The following is an 8790-nucleotide window of genomic DNA, read 5'->3' as shown; positions in this document are numbered from 1 at the left end:
AAATAATGGATTTACTAAAAATAGAACTAGCGGTTGTTGAATAAGTCTTAGCTATTATTTTTAACTGGTCTTTATCTTAGATAATAGGTTAACGTGTCTATTTTTATTAAGTATAACCGTTTCTATAAATAGCAAAAACGTTCCAGCAGTTAGTACTGGAACATGAACTGCTGTTTGTGAAACTGCTGCTTAAGGGAACAGCGATTATTATTAGCAGCGGTTATTATTGCTTTAACCGTATGTTTGATTTATTCAAGGCTTATGGAAATAACCGTTTGATAGTGTAATCCACATTTCCCCATGATCTTTTGATAGGGAATAATGGATTGGAATATTTTTCTATTTTTAGAGATTTTATTTTTTATAAATAGCTAATGAACTCGGCTGTTCGAAAGCGCATGCATTGAGAGAAAAAAACGTATAAACTTATTTATCATGCGATTATTTTTGGAAATTCTACAAGAAATATTTTGCTTTTAAAATTGCCAATTAATTCATAATATTTTCTTGTGCAACTCATTGATTTATTTTAGAGATTTTCATTCCTTTTTGTAAGGGTTTTTGAGAGAACTTGTAATTAGACTCGGGTGAGTCTAAGGGGGAATCAGATAGCTTTGAGTGAAGCTATTGAGGAGTTTAGCTTTTAGTGAAGCTAAGTTTGTTGCTTTGAGTAAAGCAAATTTGAGAGAGAAGAGTTGGCCTAGTTGATTCGCTTCGAGTGAAGTAAGGTGTTTATTGTAATTGTAACTAATTGCCTTAAACATAGTGGAGTTTTTAGAAATCCCGAGGGGTCGTGGTTTTTCCTTCTGTTTAGGCCCAGAAGGTTTCCACGTAAAAGTCGTGTGTCTCTTTTATTATTTTGCTCTAAGTTTAAGCTTTATTTATTTTACTCAATTCCGCAAAAACAGGGCATAAACGCTTAAACTAGCAACAACAACAATTCACTCCCCCTCTTGTTGTTGTTCCCGTTCCTAATTGAGTCAACACTTACCTGTAATAGGCACAAAAAATCTATTAGTATAGCTTGGGAACATATAGACAAAATCAACATTAACTCACAAAAGAAACAACTTAGAAAACTCTACAGTTTCATCTGCTGATTTCAAGACGTAATCTGGATATCCAGGAAGCGTGAAATCCAAACATAGATCTTCAATCGGAGTTCCGCAAAAGCACAACTCCGCAATTACATCTGGGTGATCACCACCGATTGATTCCAGATACTGCTTTCTGCAAACTAGGGCTTGTAATTCTTGCAAAGTTTTCCCAATCTCAGAATCAAACGAAAGCATATCATGCAAATCAAGCTCCTACAAATATGTTCAACGTACCATTGTAAATAGAAGGGCAAGCAAACACAGTGCAAACAGTGACGGAAAAGAAATCAAAAGCCATCCATGAAACAATCCAAGGTCGAGGAAACAATCCAAGTGGGGATTGAACTAGATTTGCATTACCACCAAAACCATCCTTGCTCTGATTATCACTATCAATTTCCATACAAGAATCATCAAAAGAACAATTGGACCTCCACATTCCCAAATCCACTTTCTGCAAGTCATGACTCAAGAGAGTGTAGAACTCCAACGTTGGACCTAACCCAGTCCCAACTTCACCAAAATACTCAACTTCAAGAACAGCCTTCTGGCTGGAATACATTTCCATAAATTTTGCAGCAGAATCTAAAATGCAATTTCTAGCTACACGGACCTTCTGGCGCTGTAACCTCCCAACTCGAACCTCTCTCTCATTTGACCCTTGACCATCTCCCTGCTGCAAACGGTACAAGGCCCTAGATAATCAAAATGCAGTTGAATAAAAAAACTGCTGGCGAGTTTCAAAAGGAAACAAAAATGGGCAAGCCTTTGTCAGCTGGTAGCACCAAGATGGCAGACTGCCGCTAAATAGTGCAAGGGCATCTTGTATCTGTCGAGCCAATTTTGGGGTAAGCTTGCTGTTGACAAACTCTGAAATAGGAACCCTCACTCCAGTAACACTTAACTCATTTAAACTTGAAATCATCCCTTCCGAGAATTTGTCAGAAGCTTGAACCCTTAAATGAGGTGCAAATTGATTCAAACTTTCTAATACACGTAGCAGTGATAAAACATTATAAGTTGGGTCATTCTTCTCCATATCATATGGACGTCCTCCTTGTAGAATGCTGTCAAGGAGAGACCGGTGTGAGCTAGAAACAGTGTTTGAACAGGAAGCAGAGCCAGTTTTCATAGACTTTGTTGGAGATGAAAGATTCACATTCCCATGGGTCTTATCAGTCTGGCAATCTGCCCTTTGATAGCTGATTGTACAAATATCACTCCAAAGCCTGCTCCCATCATTGGTAACAAGATCACTGCCATTGTACCTCTCATCCATATCTTCATCAGTCACAAGCTGCCGTTGGATAGCTTGATAGATCGTCTAATTTGGATCAAGTTCCTTGCCACCAGCAGAAAAAACTAACTTGGGAGGATCACTAGTGCCAGCAAGAGGACGCCCATGATGATCTCTGCCTCCCCTCATACCCTTACCATTAACAGCAAGCCCAGCCATGGCAGCAGCAGCAACAGCAAATGGCATTGCACCTTTAGAAACAAAATACCTCCCACTCCGAGAATCTGTAGAGTCCGTCCCCCTAATAGTGGCAGCTCTACTACTAGAACCTGAAGCAGGATTGTTCTGACTATCACTGGTTGCAGGGGCAGCTGTACTATCTTCAGCAGAATCACTCAATTTAACATCATGCACCCTGTCTACCATGCAAGCCGGAAGAGAATCGTCCCTAAGAACCTCCAAAGAAACAATAACATTTACGTATTAGGTGAACTAAATAACACCAAGTGACCCCACAATAATAAACAGGCATCCTCTACCACAGTTCACACAATGTCAAACCCTTAAAAAGTTCATCTTTCAAGTACCACCGATTGCATGTTAAGCGTACAGAGAATATCCAAGCCAGGATTTCATACAGCTAACTAAGCAACATGATCATTAACGACAACCAAGATTACTAGAAGGGTGTCAGCAAGACAGCTAAAGTTCTAAACAAATCCTTCACATTACGACTATGTTCAGAAAGCATCTTATAGCTGGGGCATCTTTCTAACCAAGTTAGTATTGAAAAACGCTAGAATAGTAAAAGTAATTTGCATACATCATCTTGATCATCTTCTTCATCGTCTGAGATATCATCATCTTCAATCACCAATGCATCATCAATATCAACAGGAGATATTTCCAAATCTTCATCCGGCAAGAACCAATGAAGAGTAACACAATGCAAAGGATTGGAGAAACAAAGTAAAAGTTAAGAAGCACGCAATGCCTAACAAGTCCTATGTATATCCAAAACAAGCTCCAATATGAGAACAAATATGTGCCAAATGAATAGAGCATTAATCCCATTCAAAGTTGTTGACTAGTCAATAAAAAAAGGGAAGCATCAGAGTATACGCTATTCTTAACAAAAAAAAAATTAACCCCAACGAGAATAACTAATCACAAAAAAAAAAGGGATCAAGGAGATAATTGCAGCTTGCATTACTAACAGCTCATCTAAGTAGATGTAATGAATTATTCCCAGTGACGATGCACAAATAGATATAGAACACACCTCTGAACTAGACTCTCCAATTAGTGATTTCCGTTGAGCATCTTTTTCTGATGTAGCTCTTCGAAGAGCAGCATTTCTAGTTTGAAGAACTTTGGTTTCTCTGGTGCGGGCTTTAGTATAGCTTTACCCTTCCCCTTTGGCGAGCTTTTAGTTTTTTCCTGAGATACATCTTGTCTAGAAGTGTCCCCTACATTAACACCTGATCTGGATCTAGTTGATTTCGACAAGTGCTAGCAGCTGGGGTGCAAGCAGATGGCGACAATGCAACAGCTCCTGCAGGTGATGGTTCTGACTCAGACCCAGCAGGAGTTGACGGCTTTTTCCCAGTATCACTTTGTTTAACTCTTGGCCAAAGGAACTCCTCAACAACTGCCAAACTTGCTAATGGATCAATGAGTACAACGGTATTAGAATAATCACGAAGAGATTTTTCTCCTGAAGCTCTACATAGACGCAACTTAACCGGTCGAGATAATGCACTTAAACCAGATGATAGTCGTCCAATCCCTCCTGAAGACCTAGCTGAATGATTTAATACAACAGAAAAACTTTCCAGTGAGGACAATGCATTTTGAAGCTTTTGGACTAAAAGAGTCATTGGAGCTACATCCCCTTCATCAATACTAGTAGGAAGACCAATTGAGATAAATAATTTATATCGATGTAGTGCCCCTGCTGCCTTAGCTTGTGAAAATTAACCTCAGATATTTTCTCTTTGTTAGAGTGACCACAGGAAAAATAGTTTAGTAAAGCAGCAACAACTCCACTACCAATGAATTCAAATGTAGAAATACCATCTCCTTTGCTTAGTTCTTGTAGCATCTCAGAAACTATTCCAACCAAGCTCTCTTCCTTGCCAGTCGAAAAATCAGCAATGTAAACACCATCAGTTTTAGACTTTCCTTTCACCTTAGACTTCTGCTCTTCTACACCAGCATTCAACTTTGCACAAAGGTTCAGCAGATGTACCAACATCAGCATCCCCAGGATCAGAAGGGAAGTATTTATCCTTGAAAGACTTCGCACAACTACTGACAGTTGTGCGAAGATTAGAACTGTGAGTCGGAATTTCAACAGAAGTTGGAGGTGAACCAACACCAACTGAAACTGAATTATTCAACTCCTCGACAGGGATAGCATCTTGCTTCTGGTTTCCACTTCGTCGCCTAAATCGTCTAGCACGTGCTGATGATCCCAATGTTGACCCAGCATCCTTTCAGAGTTATTAGACTGAACAATAACAGAGGTTGTTGGAGCGGCTATAAGTGAATCCACTGAATGAACTACTCCTTCCCTAACAAACATCTTTGAGAATGTCTCAGGAAGTTTTTCCATTTGTAACTCCGCAATTTGTAGAGCAGGCACTAGTATTTGTGGGTCCTTCCAAACCAAGAGACCAGCAAGAAAGCTGAGAAAAAATATCCCAGAGTGAGTGCAACCAGCAGACAAAATCATATATAAAAAATAAAGGGAACAAAGAAAAGTACCTTGATAAATTTGTTCTGTTATTAAGAGACAAAATCATATCAGAATTGCTGAAAAACATTAGTTTACTAATAACAGAAAGGCATTTGTGACGCACAGGAATGTTAACACTTGAACCATGAATCTGCTTGGTACACGATAATCAGAAATGATGTCCAAGTAATGGCCAAAACATTATAGACACGATTTGAGCAACTAAACCTGTATTAGCACAGGAAGAAGGTCTGATCCAAACTGCTGCAGAAGCTCAGGTTGGTCATTCAAAAGGTTCTCTCTAATTGAAACATCTTGAATATCACCACTTGTTTCATCTAGCTTTACAGAGCTGCTCATAGACGACTTCTTAAAGAGTGGCCCTCTCCCAAATAAATTAGAACTTGTTGGTAGGGAAATGGTCCCTTGAGGGAGTTGAGGAAGTAGCTCATTTGCAAGATTTACAATCTCAAATACCTAGATAGAAGAGAAATTCAATTATGACGATAAAATCCCTAATAATAAATAAAAATCACATTAAAAAGACAAGAATGTGCTACAGTATATAATTCAGCTTTTTGACCATTTTCTATCTGAGATCCATGTAAACAGGTACATATCAGGAACGCAGAATAGCACTGAATTTGTATGGATTAGGAAAACAAGACAAAAAGTGTAGTTCTAAGGATAACAACTATCCAAGATGTTCCCCAACATGCTGAAGGCCCAATGCCCAACGAAAGGTGAGGATTGTAAGATCGATTGTAATCTTGTTTGCAACATGGGACAGGCTGTGCCATTTTCCTCTTACAAGAATAATATTGTCTTTGTCAAATACAAAAAGATTTAACGGACCCTTGTCACAAATACTACATAAATCAATAAAATCATGTCAAAGCCTTGATCCAAACAATATACAAGAATCAAAACAAATCCTCTAATGCTAATCAACAACAATATCAACTCCAAATTTTCATTTTATTCGTTACTTCAGTAATCCAAGTCATCTTCAACACACCTCTTCCTCTTCAAAACTACTTAAATTTTCAATTTTCCACTCTTATACCTCAATCCTTTTCGGCCTTCTTTGCACATGGCCAAACCAACAGACAATTTTCACTCAATTTGTCTTATTATTTGTCTTTAGTTTCTTCTATTGTTAATGTATGTCCATTCTTCCATCGAACCGTACACATCTCGACTACCCCAATCTTCCTGCAATGATATACTATGACACAGATAGTAATAATGGTCTATTGGTAAAAATTTTCCTTTAATGGCATACCTTGATCGCATAGTACTTTGATCGAAGCTCTCCATTGAGTCACAAACATTAATCCTATGCTTAACGTCTTGAATCAATATTTCATTTCTTGTGAAAAATTAAGACATGGTACTTAAAAACACTCACTTGGAAAGAACACTTTTGTTGATCACTTTACAACACATCTTGAAATTTACTATGATGCTCAAGATAAAATTATATTCTATCATAGTGTAAAAATAAGGTCGCATCGCAAAGATTTTCAAAATAAACAAACCGGTATTACCCGCATTATAAAGGTGTAAAAAACTCGGGCAGTATCAAGGGATATCTTATGATTCAAACAATATTTAGACATTACGATAACCGCATCGTTTCGTTACCGCTATCACGATTGTTATCACATTTACACTATGATTTAATATACTATGTCTTGCTTTGACTTACTTAAACCCATTTGATTCTTATAATTGCCTCTACACCTCTATCTTTGAAGAATTAATAATTTCTGTGAAGAATTAATAATTTTTGGAATTTGGTTTTTTCTGTCTTGTTCTTTATTACAGGGTAACTTGTTCTATATATACATGAGTATTGTTCTATTAAGAAACTGAATAATAACTGATAAAGTAACTGCCTAACATGAGATAACCACCTAAAGATGTAAATGAATGTAACTGTAAAAAACTGCTTTCCAATACTCCCCCTCAAGTTAGGTCGTGGGATCACCGATGCCTAACTTGCATAAAGTGCTATTGAAGACCTGTGATGAAACACATTTTGTGAGAATGTCGGCTAGTTGGTCTTTAGATCTAATAAAAGGGATACGGATGACCTTGCTTTCTAGCTTCTCCTTTATAAAGTGTCGATCGATCTCTACATGTTTCGTTCGATCATGCTGGACTGGGTTTTCGGAGATGCTTATTGCAGCTTTGTTGTCACAATATAGAAGACTCGCCTGTTTCTGGTGAAAGCCCAACTCTTCTAGAAGTTTCCTGATCCATAGAATCTCTATAACTCCTTTTGCTATCCCTCTGAATTCTGCTTCAGCACTGGATAGAGTGACCACCTTCTGTTTCTTACTCTTCCAAGTGACTAGATTACCCCCTACAAGAGTGAAGTATCCCGACGTAGACTTCCTGTCGTCCTGATCACCAGCCCAATCTGCATCTGTGTAACCAATGAGATCAAGATTATCATTCTTTGAGTAGAAAACTCCTTTGTTACTGGTTCCCTTTAAGTATCTCAGGATCCTCAAGACTGCTACCATGTGTTCCACTTGAGGTCGGTGCATGAACTTGCTTACAATCCCTACTGCGTAGGCAATATCTGGTCTCGTGTGGGATAAGTAGATCAGTTTTCCCACCATCCTTCTATAACGATCTTGATCTTCAACTTCTGCCCCTTCAACGATTTGTAGGCCATGATTAGCTACCATAGGAGTATCTGGTGGCTTGCAATCTAACATGCCTACTTCTGCTAAGAGATCTATATGTACTTTCTCTGATTGATGAATATTCTCTTTCTTGATCTTAGAACTTCAATTCCAAGGAAGTATTTCAGCTGACCCAAATCCTTCATCTCAAACTCTCGGAATAATTTGTTCCTAAGTCGATCAATCTCCTTGGAGTCGTTTCCGGTAATCACCATATCATCTACATAGATCACAAGACATGTAATCTTGTTTCCACTCCTCCTGAGAAATAGGGTATGATCTGAGTTGCTTTGTTTGTAGCCAAATCTCTTCATTGCTACAGTGAATCTACCAAACTACGCCCTAGGGGATTGTTTCAAGCCGTATAGTGCCCTTTTAAGTCGATACCCCTCTCCTTGGCTATAGTTATCTGAGTACCCGGGTGGTAGCTTCATGTATACCTCTTCTTCAATCTCTCCATGTAAGAAGGCATTTTTTACATCAAATTGAAACAGAGGCCATTCTTTATTTGCTGCTACTGAGAAGAGGACTCGAATTGTGTCGATTTTAGCCACTGGTGAGAATGTTTCCGAGTAGTCTACCCCATAAGTCTGTGTGTACTCTTTAGCAACAAGCCTCACTTTATACCTCTCAATGGTTCCATCAGCATGATACTTGACTGAGAAAACCCATTTACAGCCAACTGCCTTCTTGTTGTCTGGTAATCTACACTTCTCCCACGTTCCGTTTTTCTGGAAAGCCATGATCTCTTCGTCCATAGCTTGTTTCCACTTCTGTTCTTGGATGGCTTCTTCAGTGATTTTCGGGATAGTACTGGAATAAAGGGATGCATTGAAGGCAACAGCTGTTTGTGATAGTTGTTCATCATCCGGTCTACCTACAGGATATCGGGATCTCTGGAATTCATATTCAGGATCATACCTCTTAGGAGGCATTCCTCTTGTACGTCGAGGGGGTAAATCATATTTCCTGGGAACAACAACACTACTTGGCACAATATAGTCAGTGGATATATCA

At 38.6% G+C, this 8790-nt stretch overlaps 1 pseudogene; it reads right to left on the bottom strand.

Annotated features, from left to right (window-relative positions):
- Positions 1 to 517: 517 nt before the first annotated feature.
- LOC130805714 (E3 ubiquitin-protein ligase UPL3-like) lies at positions 518 to 7806 on the bottom strand (annotated as a pseudogene).
- Between the last annotated feature and the right edge of the window lie 984 nt (positions 7807 to 8790).

The sequence above is a fragment of the Amaranthus tricolor genome, chromosome 2, assembly GCF_026212465.1.
Source record: "Amaranthus tricolor cultivar Red isolate AtriRed21 chromosome 2, ASM2621246v1, whole genome shotgun sequence".
Classification (NCBI taxonomy): Eukaryota; Viridiplantae; Streptophyta; class Magnoliopsida; order Caryophyllales; family Amaranthaceae; genus Amaranthus; species Amaranthus tricolor.
Note: the sequence above shows the minus strand (reverse complement) of the source record. Positions and strands in the feature narration are given on the sequence as shown.